Below are 22687 nucleotides of genomic sequence, written 5' to 3'. Positions count from 1 at the left end.
AAGTGGGAGAGGAAGAAGCAGGCTCATAGCGGAAGAGCCTGATGTGGGGCTCAATCCCAGAATGCCGGGATCACGCCCTGAGCCGAAGGCAGACGCTTAACCGCTGTGCCACCCAGGCACCCCAACATTGTGACTCTTGATCTTGGGTTTGTGGGTTTGAGCCCCACATTGGGTGTAGGGATTATTTTAAAAAATCTTTTAAAAAAAAGATTTATATTTTTTGCCTTTCATGGTTATGTCAGTAGCCCACTTGATTTGCTTCTAATGTATGAAATAGGGGCCAATTTCATTGTTTTCCCCATGTGAATATCAGTTGACCCACCACACTTTATTGAAAGGCCAGTCCTTTCCCTACTGTTGTATATTACCTCTTTTTTCATAAATCAGGTGTTTATGTGTGGATATGTTTCTTGGCTCCCTGTTCTGTTCCACTGGTCTTTCCCTTTGCCAGTATCACACCATCTTTAGCTAATGTGGTTTAATTTTGATACCTGTTTCACTAAATCTTCCCACCTTGGTTCCTCCCCCCTTTTCAAGAGCATTTTGGCTGTTCTTGGACGTTTTGCGTTTTTAGAATCCTTTCATTATATCCTCCAAAACAAAACACACCGTGCTGATATTTTGATTTGGATTGTATTGCTTTTCAGTTTTTTTTTTTTTTTTAATGTCTTTTCCCACCGTGGGGCTCAGATTCATGACCCACAGATCAAGAGTCACGTGCTCTACTGACTGAGCCAGGTGCATCTCTCTTTATTTCTAATAATGCTTTAAAGTCTACTTTATCTTGTGTTAGTATACCCAAACCATTTTTCTGTTTGTTATTTGCATGATATTTCTTCATTGTCTGTTTTTCAGATTTTTTTGTTTCCTTAAATTTCAGTTCTGTGTTTCTAACAGTGTGTGGTTGGTCTGTTTAAAAATTTGGAGGCTGGGCATCTGGGTGGCTCAGTCAGTTAAGCATCCTACTCTTGATTTTGGCTCAGGTCATGATCTCAGGGTTGTGAGATGGAGCCCCATGTCGGGCTTCATGCTAGATGTCGAGCCTGCTTAAGAGTTTCTCTCCTGCTCTCTCTGCCCCCCACTTCCCAGATTTGGAGGCTGATGGGATGTACAGCTCTCTTCAGAATTTTAGCAAATAACCCAAGGGCAGAAGCCGACCCAAGTATTGGACTCATCTCTCTGAATTTCAGTCGTCTTTCGTATCTCAGGGAATTTAATTTTGAAAATAGCTCACTGTGTTTTTATGTCTTTTATTTTTTTTTAAGATTTATTTATTTGAGGGAGAGAGAGAGAGAGCGAGAGAGAACAGGAGGAGGGAGAAGCAGGCTTCCCATGGAGCAGGGAGCCCGATGTGGGTCTCGATCCCAGGACCCTGGTATCACGACCTGAGTGGAAGGCAGACGCTTAACCGACTGAGCCACCCAGGTGCCCCTATGTCTTTGCTTTTAAGAGAATTTTATTTTATTTTTTAAAAATTGATTTATTTAACACAGAGCAAGCACAAGCAGGGGGGAGCAGCAGGGAGAGGGAGATGGGGAAGCAGGCTTCCTGCCAAGCAGGGACCCTGATGCGGAGCTTTATTTTTGGTGCCCCTTTATTTTATTTTTAAAATTTATTTTATTAGTTTGTGTGCCAAACCCAGGAACGAACCACTTTTAAGATAATTTTAAATATTTTATCCAGCTTTTTGAGTTATCTTTAGCCTGATTGGTGATTTGAATTACTCATTGTTGCTAGAAGTGTTTTAATCTTTACTTGGGGTTTCTGTTGAGGATTCTGTACTAAGAGTTTGTGTTTGGATTCCTTCTGCTTAAAATTTGAACTTTGATTACATAAATAGACTTGGAGGGAGTTACCTTGGGTTATACAGTAGACTGGGGTCAGGGTTGTAGTGTGAATTGACGTGTTAAAGGTTAAGGTATGACCTTAAGATACACTGTGAAATTTGTTAATTCTTTTTTGTGACTTGACTTCATCCTGGGATGAAAGTTGCTTTAACTTATCTAATATTTACCCCCATTAGTTTTGTAGTGGACTGACAGGAAGGCTTGCTTGTTCTGTTGCTAGGTTGAGAAGCATTGGGTAAAGAAGGAGGAGAAACATGCAGCAGTGCTGGAATGGAAACAGGGAATGAAGAATCCTGGACAAACTTCGAGACCACTTGAAACTGCCATTTCACCCCAGTGATAATCTGAAATATTGTCTAATATATTTTAAAAATCTTAGCTCTTTTCATAGTTGGATGTAAGTGCAAGATGGAATTAAAATTCTAAAGAAACCTGGAGTGGCTCTTGGATCTGCCCATCGGGTAGTGAAAGGAATAATTTGAAAAATTATTGTCAGAACATTAGGGTTAAAAAATTTAGAAAGTAGTTCAGTAGTAACTGATTTGAATGCATGGGAAAGATTAAAACCAGAGATGTATCAGCTAGTAGCTAACATATTTTGCATTGGGAGGGAGACATGATTAACCTAAATTTGTGTGTATGCACCATGGTATGAAGATCACTTGATTCTTCATTTGATACACATTACCCCTGGGAGCCCTGTTTTCTCCTCTTCATCTCCTTCTTCATTCCTCTCTTTTCTTATTTGACTGATAGACCAATGAACTGTTGCAAACCTTAGTTGCTTTCCATTAATATATATCCAGAGTATTGAGTTCTATCTCTACCTTTCTATTTTTGTTTTTTTACTTTTTTTTTTTTTTCCCGTAATCTCTACACCCACTGTGGGGCTTGAATTCTCAACCCTGAGATCAAGAGTCGCATGCTCTTCTGACTGAGCCAGCCAGGTGCTCCTCTTTTTTTTTTTTTTTTTTTTTTAAGTAAACATTTAATTTGTATATATCTTTCCTCTTCATCTTTAGGCCTCCAGGAATTTATACAATTTAGTAGACTGCATAGTCCAGATTCTCTTTTGGGGAGGTTCAGTTGAACATGTGAATGACAGTCTTTACAGATTTACATTTAAGCTTTTAAAAATGTTAGATTCTTATGCTTTACCCTAGACATTTTAGGCCGTCTCATCAGATCGGAGTTGCGTTGTGGTAAGAGGCACTTTAAATATGAAACATATTTAAATAATACTGAATAGATAATTATTAATAAATAGTGCTACATGAAAATAGACATTTGTCAAAAGGAAAGTAGTCTGGGAAAAATTTGCATTTTCTTTTACAGACTGGGGCTAAATATGGGTGTATGCACATACATATATATTATTTATAAGATTAATAAATCCAGGGGCACCTGGCTGGCGCATTCGGTGGGGCATGTGACTCTTGATCTTGGGGTCGTGAGTTTGGGCCCCACTTTGGGTGTAGAGATTACATAAATATTAAAAAAAAAAAAATCCAGGGACACCTGGGTGGCTCAGTTGGTTAAGCCACTGCCTTTGGCTCAGGTCATGATCCCAGGGTCCTGGGATTGAGTCCTGCAGGGAGCCTGCTTCTCCCTCTGCCTGCCGTTTGCCCTGCTTGTGCACTCACATGTGCTCTCTCTCTCTGGCAAATAAATAAAATCTTAAAAATCCAACTTAAAAAAAAAAAAAGTGATTTCTATACCCTGTGGGCTTTGAACTCTTGACCCTGAGATCAAGAGTAGCATGCTCTACCGACTGAGCCAGCCAGGCACCCCCAAGTACAACTTATATGGACACAACACAAACAGGATGAATATGCATATGGATACTCTGGGGAAGCAAGATGGTGGTAAAGTGACATTCATTGAGGAGCAAGTTCTTTGTTAGGAATTTTAGCTAATGTGAGCAAGGCAGAATACTTTGTGAGCAGATAAAACTGTTGAGTGCTAGCCAGCTGATTGGTTACTTTTCTTGTAAAATTTTATTTGCAGTAGATCTATATAAATGCTTTATCACAGAACACAGAAATTAGCTGTAGTTGCCATTTTCTATTGGTATATTTCTGGTTTTCTCATTTTTGGAAATGTTTACTTTTATCTCTGAAATATCTGTTTAACAGTTACAGTGAATGAACTATTAATTGTGCTCATTGCTAAAATCGCTACTGCCTTTGATTTATAATAAAAGCAAATTTCTCCAGAAATCAAATTTAATATAAGATCCATGTTAATTTCTGGAAAGGAGTTATTATTTAAGAAAATATTTGATGATTTCTTGTAATCATAAAATAGAATATTTTACTTTCCTCCTTTGAAGCTGTAATTTTTAAGTATATTAGAGTTTTAGATTACTGAGAAATTATCTAATTTGTAGTCTTAGTGTGAAAGAAAAAATATGGTATAGTTTGTATTACCATCTAGGAAAGTTTAATGAGTGTTTTTTGTCAAGAAGAAATCTGTAGGGGTGCCTGGGTGTTTCAGACAGTTAAGCTGCTGCCTCCGGCTCAGGTCATGATCCCAGGATCCTGGGGCTGATTGAGCCCCACTTGGGCTCCCTGCTCAGTGGGGTGTCTGTTTCTCCCTCTCCCTCCCCCCTCCCCTCCGCGCGTGCTCTCTGTCATGCGCGTGTTCTCTCTCTCTCAAATAAAATAAATCTGTAATACTTTAAAAACTAAGTTTTGTCTAAGTATGCAATATCTAATAGTTATCTTGTATTCAGTTAATATAGGACATAGTAAATGGGATGATTTGTATTTGAGTTACAGTGATGCCTGAATTCTGCCTCTTTGGTTGTTTAAAAAAAAAAACCCTTGTGTACATTATTTAATTATGATTTTATTAAGGAAATCAGGCTGAATATGTGAATCATCTGATTTTGTTATTCAGGACTCTTGGTTGCTGCTGACAAACTGAATTAAGAGCTTAAATAAAAGAAGGTGTGTCTTTATTGGCAAGATACTGGAGCAGTTCATTATAACTGAAAAACTGTGACAGCCAGAGAGAGGACTTGGAATTGGGGGTACAGTGTCTTAATTATTCTAGTTTTGCATCTCTCTGGTCTTCGGTGTGATTTCTCTCAAGCTTCTCCTGGCTCATGGCTGTACAGTCCAGAGTCTCTTCTTATTCTTGGTGTCTCAGTAATATTTTCCACTGTGCCCCTTCACCAAAAGAAATAGTAGTATTTCCATTTATTAAGTAGTTAGGGCCAAACAGCTTAAGTGTTTATTTCCTAAGAGTTTAGCTATTTGGAAAATTGATATATGTAATTTCAAAGAAAACATTTTAATTTCAATATGCATGCCTGTTGGGTACTGTACAAATTCTCAAACTTTCGTATCAGATATTCCAACTTTTTTTCCTGTTCGGCACTGATTTTTATGATACTTGGTTTTTTATAATAGTAACTTGCCTAAAACCCCTGTTTCTTAAATATTGAAAGGAATGTTTTTTGAGCTAGTTTTGAAATTATGAACCATCTCAGTTGTTTGTTTGGTCCACATATGTCAATTATTGCTGTTTCTCTCAAAAACTAAAGAGTCCCTGTAGTGCCCCTGTGAATTTACTGTGGTACCCCCCAAGGTACCTCAGCACACAGCTTGGAAACCATGATTCTAGAAGAAGGGAGGGATTTTTTTTTTTTTTTAAGTAATCTCTGTGCCCAGTGTGGGGATTAGATTCAGGACCCCAAGATCAAGAGTAGCATGTCTACCAACTGTGCCAGCCAAGCGCAAGATGAAGATTCTGTTTGTTTTTCTCCTTGGATCATGTAGTTGAGGGAATAGGCTATGATTTGGTCAACCTGGGATATTCACCCATTTCTGTGCTTACAAGGGCATAGTATTCCATTGTATGGCTGTATCAATTACATATTTACAATTGTTCAAAAATTACATACAGGGCATAAATTAACATTTTGTGTATCTCTGACTATTTCCATAGCACAGATTCTGTTCAGTCTCACCTAACACTTAAACTACAAAAATTTTTTTGGATTTGAAAGCATGATCTTTGTGATTTCATAATTATCTGGGTAATTCAGAATCAAAGACCTAAACTTAAGAGTTAAAACTGTAAAACTCTTGGAAGAAGACATGGGGAAAAGTTTCATGGTATTGCATTTGGCAATGATTTCTTGGATCTAACATCAAAAGCACAGGTAGCAAAAAAAAGATAAATTAAACTATATAAAAACTTAATGTGCATCAGAGTATACTATCAAGAGTGGAAAGGAACCTAGAGAATGGGAGAAAATGTTTACAAACCATATATCTGGTAAAGGATTACTACAGAATACATAAACACATACATAATACATAAAGAAACACAGCTCAACACCAAAAAACAACCCAACTAAAAAGTGGGCAAAGACTTTAATAGATATTTCTTCACATAGATTATAGAAATAGCTAGTGAGCACATGGAAAGATGTTCAACATCACTAGTCATTGGAGAAATGCAAATCAAAACCATGAGATGTTACCTCGCACCCATTAGGATGGCTATTATCAAAAAAGTGGAAATGGGTTAACAAGGATATGGAGAAATTAGAATCCTCGTGCATTGCTGGTGGGAATGTAAAATGGTGCAGCTGCTGAGGGAAAGCAGTGTGGTAGTTTCTCAGAAAATTAAACATGGAATTACCATATGATCCAGCAATTATGCTTTTAGATATCTACCCAAAAGAAGTGAAATCAGGGACTAACAGATATTTATACACCAGTGTTTATAGCAGCACTATTCATAGTAGCCAGAAGGTAGAAACAATTTAAATGTCCATCAGTGGATGAATATATAAACAAAATGTGGTATATACCGACAATGGAGTATTACTCAGCATTAAAAATTAGGAAGTTTGGGATGGTGAAAAAGTTCTAGAAATGGATAATGGTGGTGATTGCACAACAGTGTGAATGTACTTAAGGTTATTCAGTTGTACACTTAAAATGGCTAAAATTATAGAAATGTATATTTTACCACAGAAAAAAGAAAAACAAAAACTTTAAATGTGCAGTTTGTTTTACTTCAGTTATACTTTAATAAAGTTAAAAAAAATCTTGGGGTGTTTGACCCAAAAAATAATCTGTGATGATTTTATTTAAAGATGATGAAATAACAAACTGCATAGCTTTGAAAGTCAGTCCTACAAAGTTATATCTTATGATAGGGTCAGGCCTGTGGAACAGACACAAGCAGTGGATATATTTTAACTTTACAAAAGCTTCTAATTATCTTTGGTGGCATCTTTATCTATAGGGACTGAAAATGTCTTATTGCTAAATGGTGCAAAGTGGATTGGAGGTTTATATTCATTGTTACTGGTGGGTTGCTATCAGGAGACAACAGATGGTTTTATAAAGAGGTTAGGATTGTGTTCTCTACTATATAATGTTCTTAAGAGTGATAAAGATGAAGAAATGGGGAGTATCCTCATTAACTTCACAGATGACTTGTCAGCCACTTGGAGGATGGAATTAGAGTTCAGAACTATCTTGACAAGGGAGAAGAGGTTGTAAAGAATAAAGATACTTAGGAACAAGTGTAGTATTCTCAAGATGGTGGGTCATAAAACTTTGATGAAAATCTTTAGTTTTGTGGGAAAATGAAACTTAATAAAGCCAGTGCTTTTCTTTGAAAAATTTTATAGCACATGTAGAATAAAAGAAACATATTCTCAATATATAAGGGCTACTTACTTGGGTTCACTTTATGAGGAATATAGTTAGCATCAAATTTTACTATATTAACAAACTTATTTAATGAATGGAGAAGGCAGTATGGCATCAATGTTTATAATGTAAACTGTGGAGCCAGAATGCTTGGGTTTGAATTCTGGCTTCTAACTGGTATGATCTTGGGAAAATTACTTTTCTGTATGTCTTTGTGTGTGTGTGTGTGTGTGTGTGTGTGTGTGTGTGTGTATAAGGGAGGGAGGGGCAGAGGGACAGGGAGAGAGAGAACCTTAAGCAGGCTCCATGCCTACCATGAGCCCCAATTGGCACTCGATCTCATGACCCTGAGATCATGACTTGAGCCAAAATCAAGAGTCAGATGCTTAACCGACTTAGCTACCTAGGCGCCTCTCAACTGTTTTTCGAACTATAAGGGTCACTACCTTACTGAATTGTTGTGGGGTTAATTGAGTTAATACATACAATACTTTTAAAACCGTGCTGGGCATATAGAGGCATGCTCAATAAAATTAGCTGCTTGAAACCCCCCCCTTTTTAAAAGATTTTATTTATTTATTTACTTATTTGAGAGAGAGACAGACAGACAGACTCCCTGCTGAGCAGGAAGCCTGCTGCGGGGCTCGATTCCAGAACCCAAAGATCATAGCCTGATCTGAAGGCAGATGCTTAACCGACTGAGCCACCCAGGCACCCCTGCTTAAAAACTTTAACAGTTGGTCTCAGTTGGCCCATTAATATGAGGTTATACTTGTATTGATAATGTTTTCTCTCCCTGTTCTTGCTGTCACTGTAAAAACAAAAATGAAAACCAACATTATTTAAAAAAAAAAAAATTGGCCTTGTTTTTTCTAAGTACCATGCCCAATATTATTATTTTTTAAATTTTTTTATTATATTATGTTAGTCACCATACAGTACATCCCTGGTTTTTGATGTAAAGTTTGATGATTCATTAGTTGTATAACACCCAGTGCACCATGCAATACGTGCCCTCCTTACTACCCATCACCAGCCTATCCCATTCCCCCACCCCCCTCCCCTCTGAAGTCCTCAGTTTGTTTCTCAGAGTCCATAGTCTCTCATGCTTCATTCCCCCTTCTGTTTTACCCTCCCTTCTTTATCCCTTTCTTTCCCTACCGATCTTCCTAGTTCTTATGTTCCATAGATGAGAGAAATCATATGATAATTGTCTTTCTCTGCTTGACTTATTTCACTTAGCATTATCTCCTCCAGTGCCGTCCATGTTGCAGCAAATGTTGAGAATTCGTTCTTTCTGATAGCTGAGTAATATTCCATTGTATATATGGACCACAGCTTCTTAATCCAGTCATCTGTTGAAGGGCATCTCGGCTCCTTCCACGATTTAGCTATTGTGGACAGCGCTGCTATGAACATTTGGGGTGCATATGGCCCTTCTCTTAACTACGTCTGTATCTTTGGGGTAAATACCCAGTAGTGCAATGGCTGGGTCATAGGGTAGTTCAATTTTTAACTTTATAAGGGACCTCCATGCTGTTTTCCAGAGTGCATGCCCAATGTTATTTTCATTGCTTTTTGGTACTGTAGAGTTAGCTATTCATGTGGATGCAGTACATTCACGTTCTTTGCCAGTTATCAGAAATTGTTAAATATATACAACTGAAAAATTATCTTGGTTTCAAGTTGGAAGAAACTATGTAGTCTCACCAGTTTGTGAACCTGTCTGCTCTTCCTTTGTTATTTCAGGAAAAGTTGAGAAAAGGACAGAGAAGGAATTCAGATTTCAGGGGAGAAGCAAAATTACTACACAAAAAATGGAATGTAAAAAGGATTTTCTAGGAATGGCTTGATCTTAAGAACTCCTGCTTTTATATGATTGCCTCAGAGAAGTCAAAGAGGATTAAAACCAAATCCCTCTTGCTGTCACTTTTATATTCCATATCATTGCCTTGAAGCAGTGTTTTTTATCTTTACAAAAACCACCGTCACTTTATACAAAAGCAGCATTTTTTTCCCCCAAAAGTGGCATTTTTATTAATACTAGTTCAGGACTGATATTGCAGCAGTTACCAAGTTCCTAGTCAGTTCAAGAAGTCTTTATGTGTTAGTTGAACGACATTATACCATTAATTATGATCACGTATCACCTATTTTTAGCTTAGTTTTGGAACATGAAAGTAGGAAGCACTTTATTTTCCCATAATTGATAATGAGAATTATCACCTATAGCTATTTTTAATTGCTTATGAGAAAAGTTTTTATGATCTATCCCAAAACCCTAAAGAGATAGAAATTTATTTCATTGACTAATCAAAACATTTTGAGTAGCTCTTGAGGGAACTTGCAGACTATGTGTCTTGAGAGAGAGAGAGAAGGAGAGAGGGAGGGAGAGATTTGGAGGGGGGGGAAGTGGAATTTGATAAAAGAGAATAAATGCTAAATCATGTGTACCTGCAAAAATGCAGTAAAAGTTTAGTGGCCTAAAATACTAGAAGAGCTCTGTTGATCTGGTTGGTAGAAAAAAGACCAGTCTGTATATAGGAAACAACATAAGCAATGGCAAGGAATTTGGAATGAACATAGAATGTCCTAGAGGGGAAGAGTAAGATCCTCATTTGAGGCAGACCTGGTTGTTTGAGAGGGAAGGGCCTCATTTTGGGTTGACAAACAGAATGATAGTGTCCTGAGAGTTCATTGATAATGTGTGGAGAATAGTGGTTAATGTTGCTTGGCTCATTCATAAGTCTCAAATGGCTACTAGAATTTTTGCTTCAGCAAAATCACATACTGCTTTTTAATTGTGGACTTCGAAGGTTTAGAATGCATATTGGAGACTTATAAATCAGTTATAAGGGCTTATGCTATATGAAGACATGTAGAACAGTTGCATTTATGATAAGAACTAGAATATAGAGGTTTTAAATGGACATGGGTGTGCTTCAGACATATATTTAATGGGTCGGTAAATAGAAGTCCATGGTTAATTTCTTGTATTTACCTAAGTTATTTTTTTTTAATTCAAAAAGTAGGTATTGATCGTGTTTCTTGTTCTTGTCAGAATTAGTGTTCATTTGATTTGAAGATACTAGCGCAAGTAACTCTTCTAACGTTATCTCCATTTTACAGATGAGGAAACTTCATGAACTTCCCAAACTGATACAAGTAAGTTTAGAGTCAAAATTCACATCTGAAACAGCCTGATTCCAGAACCTGTGATCTTACCTAATAAGCTATATTGTAGTGCCTCTCATTAATGCATAGTGTAAGGCCCTTGAGTTTCATTGTTGAATAGGAAAATGACCTTACATAAGAAATCATAATCTGTCTAGTAGAACAGATAGAAATGTAAATAATCATAATGGCATTTAGTATTATAAAATAGAGCTGTATTGAAAGTGCACATGAACTCTGCAGGGAAGCTTTCACAGTGAACGCTTTGTTTTCAAGAAAGAATTGAAGGATTCGTAGTATTTCACCAAATAGACAAAGCAGTATGAGCAAATCAGGTAGAGGTAATAGCAATGACAAAAGCTCATGCATGGAAAATTTAAAAGCAGCTTCAAGTTGTTCATTCAGGATATAAATGTCATAGGGCATATTTTTTATATAGGGATGTTTTAGTGAAACTTCTGTTGTTTGGATTGGATATGTCAGGTGATGTTAAAAGAGGAACTGACCATGACCAGGACCAGTTCTTTTGTAACTTCAATTATAACTGGTTATTTTATTTCTTAGGTAATTAAGGTCTACATAAATTTAATTCAACAAATGTTTGCGAATCAGTTAACGAGACCAAATGGTGGTGACACTGGTGTCATGGAATGGAAAGATGGAAATTGAGCACTTCAAGGAAAGCAGTAGGAGTTGGCGTCAGATTTTGTTACTGAAAAGAGTCAGATCGTTGCTAGCCTTGAAGTCCTAGGCCTACCAAGATTTCCAGTGGAATATTAAGAAAGAAGGAATGGTGGGGGGAGGGGATGGAGGCTGATGATGGATTTTGTTAAGTGTATGTAGAGTTAGGATATGTGCTACAGTGACAGTCCAGAGAAGACCCTGTACCCTGTGGTACTGTGCTAGTAATAGCAGCTGGGGTTGCGGAAGGTGCCAAAACTGTCTGGTGGTAACAGAAACCTTAGAGAGAGGTTTATCTTTTGTGTGGAGGAAGGACTAGACACTGTTGCATGTAGCCCTGGTCAGGTCTGCTTGTGAATGGTTTCAGACCTTTAATGGATTGAAAAGATAAGTCTTATGAAGCAAAATGAGAGAATAAAGCAGCTTGAAGAAAGAAAGATGTGTAATAGTTTTATAGATGATCTGTAATAGCATATAGTGCAGTATCACCTAGACCTCATTAATATATTACCTACATGACTTTTTTTAGTATCTGTATACTAAATAGGAATGCATCTTAAAATCAGTGGCATGTTATAATTGAATTGGAGTTTTTTTTCTTTCTTAGTGGTGTGTAAATTTAATAGTGTGCTTTGAATTTCATGGCATCTGAGTCCATGAAATGCAGAATGTTTTTTTCAGTGTTCATTATCATAAATACAGTTGGGTTTTTTTTTTTTTAAGGTATTCGTATTCCATTTAAGTCATCTCAGATATTGCTAATGGTCTGTTTACCACGCCATGGAAACACTGGTAAATTGAAAATATAACTATATACTGTAGAATGTAGGGTTTGGGTTAAATATTAAGGATGTAAATCAACAGAAAAGAAAAAGGGTAAGCTCTTTCTAAGGTCTTCTGTTTCTTTTCATTTTACCATATGTAAGTGTCCTGATTGAAAACAGTAGTACACAGTGTGTTGTTCAGCCATAGGCCTGCTGTTGTTTACCAGAGAACTGTATAAACAAATTATTCTTTCTGCCTCTTTGAGGCATTAGTTCTCTGACAAACTAGTTTCAGGTTGGAAAATGCAAGAAACTTACGAGTGGTGCTGATTGACATTGGAGGTGTGATGTTATTCTTAACAGTTATGTCACATGCTTATTGGAAACTTGAGAATTTGAATTATTGTGTGGATTGTTTTTTTCATGTTGAATTGAATAGTACTTAAGTTTGTGATGTATAAACAATATACTTGGAATACTCCATAATTTGTGCAGAATAGGTTTAGATTAGGTTGTATGTTTGAGAAGTTTTTCATCTTGTTTTAGAGAATATTTATCAATATTTTAATATGTATGAATAGAATATGTATGAATAGTATGAATAGAAGTAATTTAAGCCAGTATGCTCTTTTATTACCCCTTGTTCCCCATTAATGGGTTAAGCAAAGTGATAGCTTAAGAATTTTTTTAAATTCGAAATTTGTTTTTTGTCTTCAGTATGAACCCATGACTTGAGTTTTTGGAGTGGTTATTTTAAGTGTAGTTACTGAAAAACAAAAAGGGAGAAATCCCTTTTGCTTAAGAGCTTATTTCTTATTAGCCCTGATTTAACGTAGTACTTTCGCCCTCCTTTTCTTTAAAGCATTTTCATGAATTCTACTTTTTGACTTTAGCTGGAAGTTTTTTTCTTCCTTTATATATTGGAATGGCAGTCACATGTTGTTCTCTGTTTACATGAGATAAAAGTTCCTAGTTTAAAAGGAGGGTGGATCTTTTTCTGGGGTTCTGTTGAGTTGGATGGTCTTAAAATGATGGTCTTAAGAAGATGGTGTTATGGTCAGGACAGTTTCTGGTCTTTTGGCTATTTAGTAATTGAGAACTGCTTCAAAAGAGTAGGTATTTGAGCTCGCCGTTTTAAACAGAGCCTGCGTTGTAGTGTGTGGTTACTGGAGGTTATTTGGGTTTTTATTGGCTTGCTTTCACAAATATGAGTAGCCCCCTACCTAATTGCCAGAATATTAATTTTAACTACGCCAGTAGAAGAGTGGATTCTTTTCATTGCACATAGCCTCTATAACTTGAATTTTGTCTCTCTTCTCTTGGGTGTACCTGTTGGCTTGCTGGAGTTAGACCGTTTTTAATTGTGAATACAGCAGCTAAAAATTCAAATCTATTTCTTCATTAAGTTGTATGCCTAAAAGATGGATTTGCATTTTCATTCAGCTTTCTGATCCTTATGCATTTTTTAAAAAAAGATTTTCTTTCTTTATTAGAGAGTGTGTGAGCTAGAGAGCACCTGAATGAGCAGGGGGGAGGTGCAGAGGGAGAGGGAAAAGCAGACTCCCCACTGAGCAGGGAGCCCACTGCAGGGCAGGGCTGGATCCCAGGACCCTGAGATCATGACCTGAGCCCAAAGCAGATGCTTAACTGACTGAGCCATCCAGGTGCCCCTTGCTCCTTGTTCATTTTGATGCTCGTTACTCTGCATAAAACTGAGTGGAGAGAACCACAACTTTGGACAGTGTTTACAGACTGGGAGAGGAACATTAACATTCTTAAGTATATTATCAATATACTAATAAGCAATATGCAGATCAGCTGGGTTTGGGATACTGATGGGTATTTTCTTGAAGAGTGTAGTTTACTTATATTTCCTCAAATTGGCATTAAACATCTCAAGTACTTAGGCAGAATAGGAAAATCATGCTCATTTGTACATGGGCACACTGTTGTTCTCATGGTAAACTGATCTTCAAATTAAGTTGTTTGTCTTTCTAGAAAAGAAACCTCTTATGCAACTGTGAGTGGGGAGGGTTGGTGTTTTATAAAAAGGGTGAAATTTGGAGATTCTATTTTGTTCATTTAGGGTAGGGTCCTGAAGCAAAGCATATTAGAATAAGCTGTGTAATTCTGCAGGTTTCAAAATGACATTGGTGTGTTGAATTTTGCCTAGTTTTTTAGTTGCTTTTTTTTTTTTTTTTAAGATTTATTTATTTATTTGACAGAGATAGAGACAGCCAGCGAGAGAGGGAACACAAGCAGGGGGAGCAGGAGAGGAAGAAGCAGGCTCATAGCGGAGGAGCCCGATGTGGGGCTCGATCCCACAACGCCGGGATCACGCCCTGAGCCGAAGGCAGACGCTTAACCGCTGTGCCACCCAGGCGCCCCTGCCTTTTTTTTTTTAATTGAATTTTTGGTTTTTGCTACCTGTCTCATTTGATTAGTTTTCTTTTTCTATTGAGTACCTAAGCAATAGGAATTCATAATTTAAGCTTTTAAAAACTTTTTGAGACCCTATTGTAAAACTACTTCTCTTCATAGGGATTAGTCATTTAGGTGTTTTGTCCCAAAAAATGCAGTTAAAATTTTATTCTTTGGACAGTAGGAAGCAGGGACAGAGTCTGCAATCTCATGTTAAGAGATAATCATATAATACGTTAAGGGAGAAAATTATAATTAAGAAAATTTAAATGTCTATGAGGAGCTATAGGTCAGAAATCAGGAATGTTTTTCTTTCTTTTAAATAGAACACTGATCTATGCAATGGCAGTGAGAACTCTGATTTGGGGCAAGATAGGGGAGAAGAAAGGAGAGGTGCAGGGGGAAACAAAGTTAACTTCCTTCCTCTTTATCAGAGGTTAATTGGGAGCAAGCAGGACATTATTATGAGTGTGCAGGAATTTGCCTTATGTTAAATCCTCAGAGGTGGACCTCAGAACTAGTCAAAAAAACAAAAGTCAGGAAACATTTTTCCGACATGGCAGCTAGTCTTTCTGATCTTTCCATAGTGATTATAAATATTGAACTACCTCTGGCACTTAGATAAAGTGATCTGTTTGGCTTTAAAAATACAGTTAATTTCTAGTGATTTGAATGCCTAGATTTTCTATCCTCTTAACATCCAGGACTTAAGTATTTCTTCTGTTTTCTGTTAAATCGTAAGGGTTTTTTCTTTCTTAGGAGATATGGAATGTTTCATTTAAGATGATGAACTTAAGTACTGCCTTATAAAATTAAATTCTTAATTTCAGTAGTAAAATGCCGCCTGCCATGTGATTTCTCATGGAGGACATGGAGTCAGAAAATTACATTACAAATTACACTTTAGAAATTCCTTTACAATCTTATTAATAATTTAATATATCCGAGTGGTATGAAGTGAGTGTGTTGCTATAGAAGTGATTATAAAGAGTAAGTCAGAACACTAAAAGATCTTTGCATTCTTAAAATCATTTAATTTTTTTACCCTTTTTAGAAGAAGTTTTTTAAGACATATTTATTTTAGAGATAGAGCACCATACATGTGAGTTTGGGGTGGGGCAGAGGGAGCAACCCTCAAGCAGACTCCCACTGAGCAGCGAGCCAAAGTGGGGTTCCATCTCCCGACTCATGAGATCATGACCTGAGCCGAAACCCAAGAGTTGGTTGCTCAACCGACTGAGCCGCCCAGACGCTGGCTGTGATCCTTGGTTTTAATCTTTTTCTGGTCACCATCAGAAAATATCTTCACCAAGACATCACGTAGGATTTATGCTCCCCCTCAGGTCATTATCCTGGGGTGTTGGGATCAAGCCCTGCATGGGAGTCCCTGCTCAGCGGGGAGTCTGCGTCCCCCTCTGCCTGCCGCCGCCCCCCCCCCGCCGACTTTTGCTCTCCCTCTCTCTCCCCCCCCAAATAAATAAAATCTTTTTAAAAAAAATATAAGTACAAATCAAATTTGCTAAGATTGGTGATCACAGTTAATCTTTTTTGAGAACATGCTTGGGGCTTCCTTTTGCTTACTTGACATGGGAAAAGCAATAACATTCATCTGAAGTGCAGCTGGACTTTGATGTCTAAAAATGCTAGAGCATAATTAATTTGTTTTTGATTTCTCACATTTGGGGTCCGCTTTTGGAAAAGCAGCTGTCAGTGTTTCAGCCACTTAAATGATAGCAAATGATTTTAAGTATTGATCACTAACCCAGCTGTTTGAAATTCAGTGTTATTACAGAGTCTCCTTCGTGGAGTATATTCAGAACTTATCCCACCTTTAATCCCTCCCATCCCCATATACATACATACATACACATACATATGTACACACTCTGTACCACTAGTGTAGTCACAGATTATACAAGATTGATCTTCGGTGGTTATCTATTGAAACAGAGCTTTTTTGTTGTTGTTATTTTGAGCATTATCTTAACTGTTGCTGGTTCAAGAGACTTATTACCAGTGAAAGGCTCTTTGATACAGAAATGTGATTATAACATGGAGTCTAAGGGACAGTTTCTGGCAACTTTCTGGGTTTTTGTTTTTCAAGGAGAAGATGGTTGTTTTTTGGTTAGGAAATGATAATATTTTAGCTGCTTATCTGTGCTCTACAGCTGGTAGAGGAATGCACACGGATCATGAATTTGCATCTGGATCCCTCAAAACTCACCGACATTACTTAGTGTTTCCAGAAGAGGTAGAAAAGACATGTAGAGTTGGTCCCTCTCTGTCTCTCATCATCTTGTTTAGAGATTTCACTGAATGAGGTCACTGACTCGATTTTATATTTACTTTTCTTTTTATCTTTTTCAAAGCATGGACCTAATAGGGAGGGGAGAAGAGTCACACTGAGGGCATTCAGCCATGTGAGAATATTACAGTTGACCCAAGAATTGCAGCTCCCCTAAGGATAGGAAGTTTGTTTTGTTTATTGCTGCATCACCCCCAGTGCCGAGAATTGCCCCTATCACTTCCAGATATTTGTCAAATAAATGAACCTCCACAGTGAACTTACCATGATGAGTGAATGCAGTCATGCTTTTTGAACTCTGTTTTTATTTTTATTTATGGTTGACTTCAACAGCAAAGGTTTTAGAAAACCTGAGGTTTTTATTTTATTTATTTTATTTATTTTATTTTATTTATTTATTTTATTTTTTAATTTAATTTTAATTTAATTTTATTTATTTTAATTTTATTTTAATTTAATTTAATTTAATTTTAGGAATAAAACCAAGCTATAGTAGTTTTACTCAACTGATAAATGCTGGTGATTAAATCATCTCCCCACCATGGAATAATCCTGCCCAGCATGCCACGGAGTCCTAGTTTGGGAAGGTCATATCATCCATCAGATACTAGGTATAAATGAGGAAGCATGCAGAAACTGTAAAAACTTGCCTAAGTAGTGGCAGTTGGAAAGCCACTTAAAATTTAACATCTCCGAGTTATTTTATATTGCCTCCATACTCAGATTTTGCTGTGAATCTTTCTTAATATGCAGTGCATGTGCAGGAAAAGGCATTTCTTTCACCTACAGTGAAAATAAAAGATTCCTTTAAAATTATTCAGTGTTACCTTCTTAAAGTTTTGAAGTCTTAATTACCCTGCATTTGAAAGTGAGACAGGACTATGTAAAACAGCCCATTGTTTTTTTAAAGTTAAAATGTACACTAGCCAAAAAAAAGTGCTGCTTTAGCCACCTTGCCTACCCTCCCCCACCCAACATTTTAAGATGCCTGGCCTGAGTCTCTTAGTTTTCCTCATGAATTGATTCAGTCTGATTAGTTTTTGTAGTTTGAATTCTTTTATTATATAAATGGCCCAAATTGGTGTGCCTCTTTGCCCTGTTGAAGCCGATATCGTCCGTCTGTCCGTCCGTCCGTCCGTCCATCCTTCCTTCCTTCCCCCTTTAAAAAAAAAAAGATTTTATTTATTTATTTGAGCGAGAGGGAGCAGGGGGAGGGACAGAAGGAGAGAGAGAGAGAGGGATAAGCAGACTCCCTGCTGAGCAGGGAGCCCGGATGCGGGGTTTGATCCCTGGACCCCGGGATCATGACCTGAGCCCAAGGCAGATGCTTAACCGACTGAGCCATCCAGGCACCCTGATGTGGTAATTCTTTAAATATATTCAGTTTATATTCAGGGTCGTCCAAACCTAACTGTTCTAACTCTGTGAGGTATGTGTATACATGACTATATCATGGGACACCTGCTGCTATCATTGGCAGGTAGCTTATGGCGCCAGAGAGGTTCTTTCAGATTGACCTCTGCATGGCCTTTATCTGGCAAATAGTCCTAAGAGGCGTGGGCAGTTTTTTTGTTGTTGGCAGTGTTTCACAGTGACATACTTGTTCCCAAGGAGTTGTTTGATTGTGGCTATTGGGAAGAAGAGTCATTGCCAGCATTGAAGCAGACCTGCCTGAACCTTTTTGTTGAAACTGCCTCTTGTTTGGTCCATCTCTTGGAACTTTACACCCTGTGGAAACTTACACAAACATTTCTGTATTGACGGACTTCTCATATGTTTGACAGAATAAGTTATCAAGTAATTTAAAACATGTCAGATGATTTTTATAGTAGATACAGTGATTTCCTTGAATTACATTTAGCACCTTGAATTAAATTAATTCATTATTACCCCTAGACTTGACCTGTCTCTTGAATTTAATTCCCCACCTGCTGGATATACATCTACTTGACATTGCTTCCTTGGAACTACCTTTCATTTCTTTCTTTCTTTTTATTTTTTTTTACTTTTAAATAATCTCTATACCCAGTGTGGGGCTCATACTTATGACCCCGAGATCAAGAGTTGCCTATTCTTCTGATCTGCTGAGCCCTCTAGGCATCCCACCTTTCATTTTGTAATGATACTTTTTCCCACTCACCCCAGGCCTTAACATTTTGGAGTTATCTTTGGCAACTTGCTCTGCCTCTTTTTTCCCCATTTCTAATCAATTACTAAGCTCAGGAAAATTAAAGCTTTTACTCACTTTGATGTCTTCCTTTGCATTTTCGCTACAGTTGAGATATTAGGCTGTTAGCAGTTCGTATCTGAGCTACTAGTCTAGGGACATCCTAAGTCAGTTTCCCCCTCCAGACTATTCTACTTGCTGCTTGTTACTGCTTAACACCACCACTTTTGTGTTACTATTTTCCTACTTACACAGCTCTTGATTTCATGCCATTAAATTAAATCTGACTCCTTAGCCTGGCATTTAAGGCCCACAGTTGTGTCCTGCCTTTCTAGTCTTCTCTTCTTGAACTCTCTCTCGATATTCTGACCTCTGTTTCTCAAAAATGTTATGTTTTCTTTCTATCGTGATATTAATAGCCATTCTCTCTTGAATTATCCCTGTCCTTTTTTTCTCTCTTTTTTTTTTTTTTGATCCCATCCAGTCTGTAACCCAGTTGAAATTCTTCATCTGCTGTGAAGTCTCGCTGCACTGTCCCTTTGCTGAATTCTGAGAACATGTATGTCATTGGACAGTTAACCTTGTAGTATTCTGACACTTGCTGAGTTACAATCAGCTATGTTTCATCACTTTTTGTTTGTAATACTTTTTAAGTGAAATGTGCCTTCACATACATTATTTAATCTGTTTTGTTTTAAGTCAAAGACAAAGAGACCAAGCATGTTTTCTTTTTAACAAACGATTCTTTATTATCCTCAAGTAAAAATCATAGATAGTGGGCGCCTGGGTGGCTCAGTTGGTTAAGTGTCTGCCTTTGGCTCAGGTCATGATCCCAGGGTCCTGGGATCAAGTCCTGCATCAGGCGCCTTTCTTCTCCCTCTGCCTTTTCCCTCTCCTCTCTCTGTCTCTCTCAAACAAATAAATAAAATCTTTAAAAAAAAATCATAGATAGTATAATGTACCTACTGATATAACTTAAAAGGAAAAATTATAATATGTATTTTAGTATTCAAGTGCTTATCAAAAATTACACTCTAGCAAGAAAAGGTCCTGCAGATTTACAGACTTCCAACTTTTCTTCTGTATTGTGTTGTACCTTTTAAAACAATAAGACTAAACTTGAAACTTAATATGGTTTGTACCTCAAGTTGTAAATTATGAATAGCTTTATTCCCCCTGTAGTATGTGGTTAATATGGCCTCTAAGTTACAAAATTTAAGTTAAAAGTTATGGGAGACAAAAAATTCTATTTGTAAAATGGTTAAAACACTTTATTATTGCATATTTAGCCTCCCTTTTATGGTACTTGCTCAGTTAAAAAATATTTTCTGAAAGTTATGGATGTAATGTGCTATGTTGACTGATTCCTTAATTTTAGGGTTTTAATATTTTATACAGTTTTATTTATGTGACTTCATGTCATGTATCAGCCCAGAAGAATGAGTTGTCTGCACATACTGAAAGAAATCATTACAAAGGCATCAGCTCATGGGGTACCTGGGTGGCTTAGTCGGTGCTCAGCGGGGAGTCTGCTTGAGATTCTCCCTCTCTCTCTCCCTCTGCCCTTCCCCCTGCTCACTCATGCTCTTTCTCTCTCTCTCAAATAAATCTTAAAAAAAAAAAAAGGAGTCAGTCGATTAGGTCTTTTATCTCTGTAAAGGTCAGATTGTTGCCTCATTGTGACAAGAATTATTTGTGTTTAGATCATACTCCTTCCGCCCTGATTTTTTTCTTACACTTAAAAGATTCCTTGGTAGAAGCCAGTTGTGTGTATGAAACACCTTACATTACCAACTCTAAGTCTAGATCTCTGATCTTTGTTTTTTAAAGTACTGGTTCATGTAGTGGCAAAGGTTTAGCTGAGAAGCCACCAGAAATGATGACTGACTGAGAAAAACCCTTAAGTAGGAGTATCTGTAGGTTCCTGGAAAGTTCTGTAGTTTCTAAAGGCATGTTGATGCCTGACTGGACTAATTTTGGGCAATTAAACATTCTAAAATCTGTTGACTAAATAGTCAACATTGTAACGATTTAAAAAATAATATATTGTCACAGCATTCTAACTTGTAGAGAAAAGTCTTGTGGGGAGATCTAAGTGGCTTAACTTGATTCTTAGGATATTTATAAAACTACTGGTTTTTCTTTTGCAGATTGACTTGTGAAACCTTCTAATAGAGAAAGTTCTTGGGACAAACTTCACTTGGTAAGTTTGTTGTACCTCTTCCACCACTTTTGCTGTTTTGAGCAGCAGAAACTGATTTACAGATTAATTGTGGGGGCGTCTGTTTGTCCATGTGCATAATTATTTAGATGAGCTCTTATATGTTCACTTCAATGTTAAATCTCTGAGTATGATTTTTTTTCACTAGGGTTCAAAACAGATTATTTTTTCCATATATAATTTACCATAATATAGTATACTGTACTTGGAAACTTGTATTTGAGACTAAATGAGTTGTAGCCCTAATATTTTGTTTAGAATAGACAGTTCTTAACAACATGGAATTCTTTTAAATTAAAACTTGATTCTTGTTTTGAGTTTTCTTAACTTGTTACATATCTATGTAAAAAGGCCTCATTACTAGACTTAGTGGTACTAATGTGTAAGTAGAAAAGAAGTTCTAAAAAATTTAATCCTGTCCCCAATGTGGTTATTAATCCCTGTTCTTCTTTTTATAGACTTGTGCGTATCTATGACCATTTAGTCTTCATTACTGCCTCTTGTTTCTGCCATCTGTTTAATTTAGGAAATTATAATCTAATTTTATTGAAAAGAGAAGTTGTTGCTTTAGTTTTAACTTTCTAGATCCACATCCGTACCTTGTTCTGCAACCGTTAGCTTTACATTGCCTCCAGAATAAGGATCAAGCTCATTAGCATGGCATTTTAGGCTCTTGACGAGTGGGCTTAAACACATCCCCTGCACCTAGTCACCCATTTCCCCCATCACCTGGGGCACCTTTTGCTATAGCCACATTGACCTACTTTCCCTTGAGTACTCTCCAGCATGGTTGGGTTTTTGTTTTTTGGGTTTTTTTTGGTTTTTTGGGGGGTCTCGTTCTTTGCTTGTGCAATTCCTGCTCCCTCTGTCTCAGTAGCTCAGAATCTGACCGGCTCAACTATTAAAAAGCTCAGTTGTTCCAGAGAGCCTTCTTTGAGTCCCCAGACCAGAAGCTGCTTCTGTCTTTTGCATCCTCATGGAGTTCTATTTCTATATCTCTTTCCACCTTCTGCCTTATTATCTGTTTGTTGTCCCCATGAGAGTGTGAACACCTTGAATGCAAAAAAACTATGCTCATATTTGAATTTTCACACAGACATTTCCAGAGTCCTGGGATAATAGTATTTCTAACTATAATCTGATTTTAAGTAGGATTTTTGTTTTTGGTGGGTGTGGGTATGTGTTTGGTAAGAATAAGGGAGAATAGATTTTGTGCCATCGTTTAATTTAGGAAATTATCGTCTAATTTTTAATTTAGTAGGGATTAGTTATAATCTTGCTGATTCAGGGTACTGTTTTTTTTCCTTCTTTCTGTATAATGAAGCATTTATATGATATATATAATCTGTGACCTTATAGTCTGAGTTGCGCAGTATCTTACGTGGTTGAGTTATTGTTAGTAAGTGTACATTTTAGTTATTGAAAA

The 22687-nt window shown here is 37.1% G+C and overlaps 1 protein-coding gene across 9 annotated transcripts in view; it reads left to right on the top strand.

The window, feature by feature from the left end:
- MTMR3 (myotubularin related protein 3) overlaps positions 1–22687 on the top strand; it is a 139130-nt gene that overhangs the window by 60496 nt on the left and 55947 nt on the right. For 8 of the 9 annotated variants that reach the window (XM_011220193.3, XM_011220194.3, XM_011220190.3 and 5 more), the window contains exon 2: positions 21191–21243. The gene's annotated coding sequence lies outside the window, so the exon portion shown is untranslated. Of the gene's footprint in view, positions 1–10657; positions 10694–21190; positions 21244–22687 lie in introns of all 9 variants that reach the window. The other variant, XM_034638119.1, reaches the window with a different exon arrangement.

This window comes from Ailuropoda melanoleuca, chromosome 12, assembly GCF_002007445.2.
Source record: "Ailuropoda melanoleuca isolate Jingjing chromosome 12, ASM200744v2, whole genome shotgun sequence".
Taxonomy (NCBI): domain Eukaryota; kingdom Metazoa; phylum Chordata; class Mammalia; order Carnivora; family Ursidae; genus Ailuropoda; species Ailuropoda melanoleuca.
Note: the sequence above shows the minus strand (reverse complement) of the source record. Positions and strands in the feature narration are given on the sequence as shown.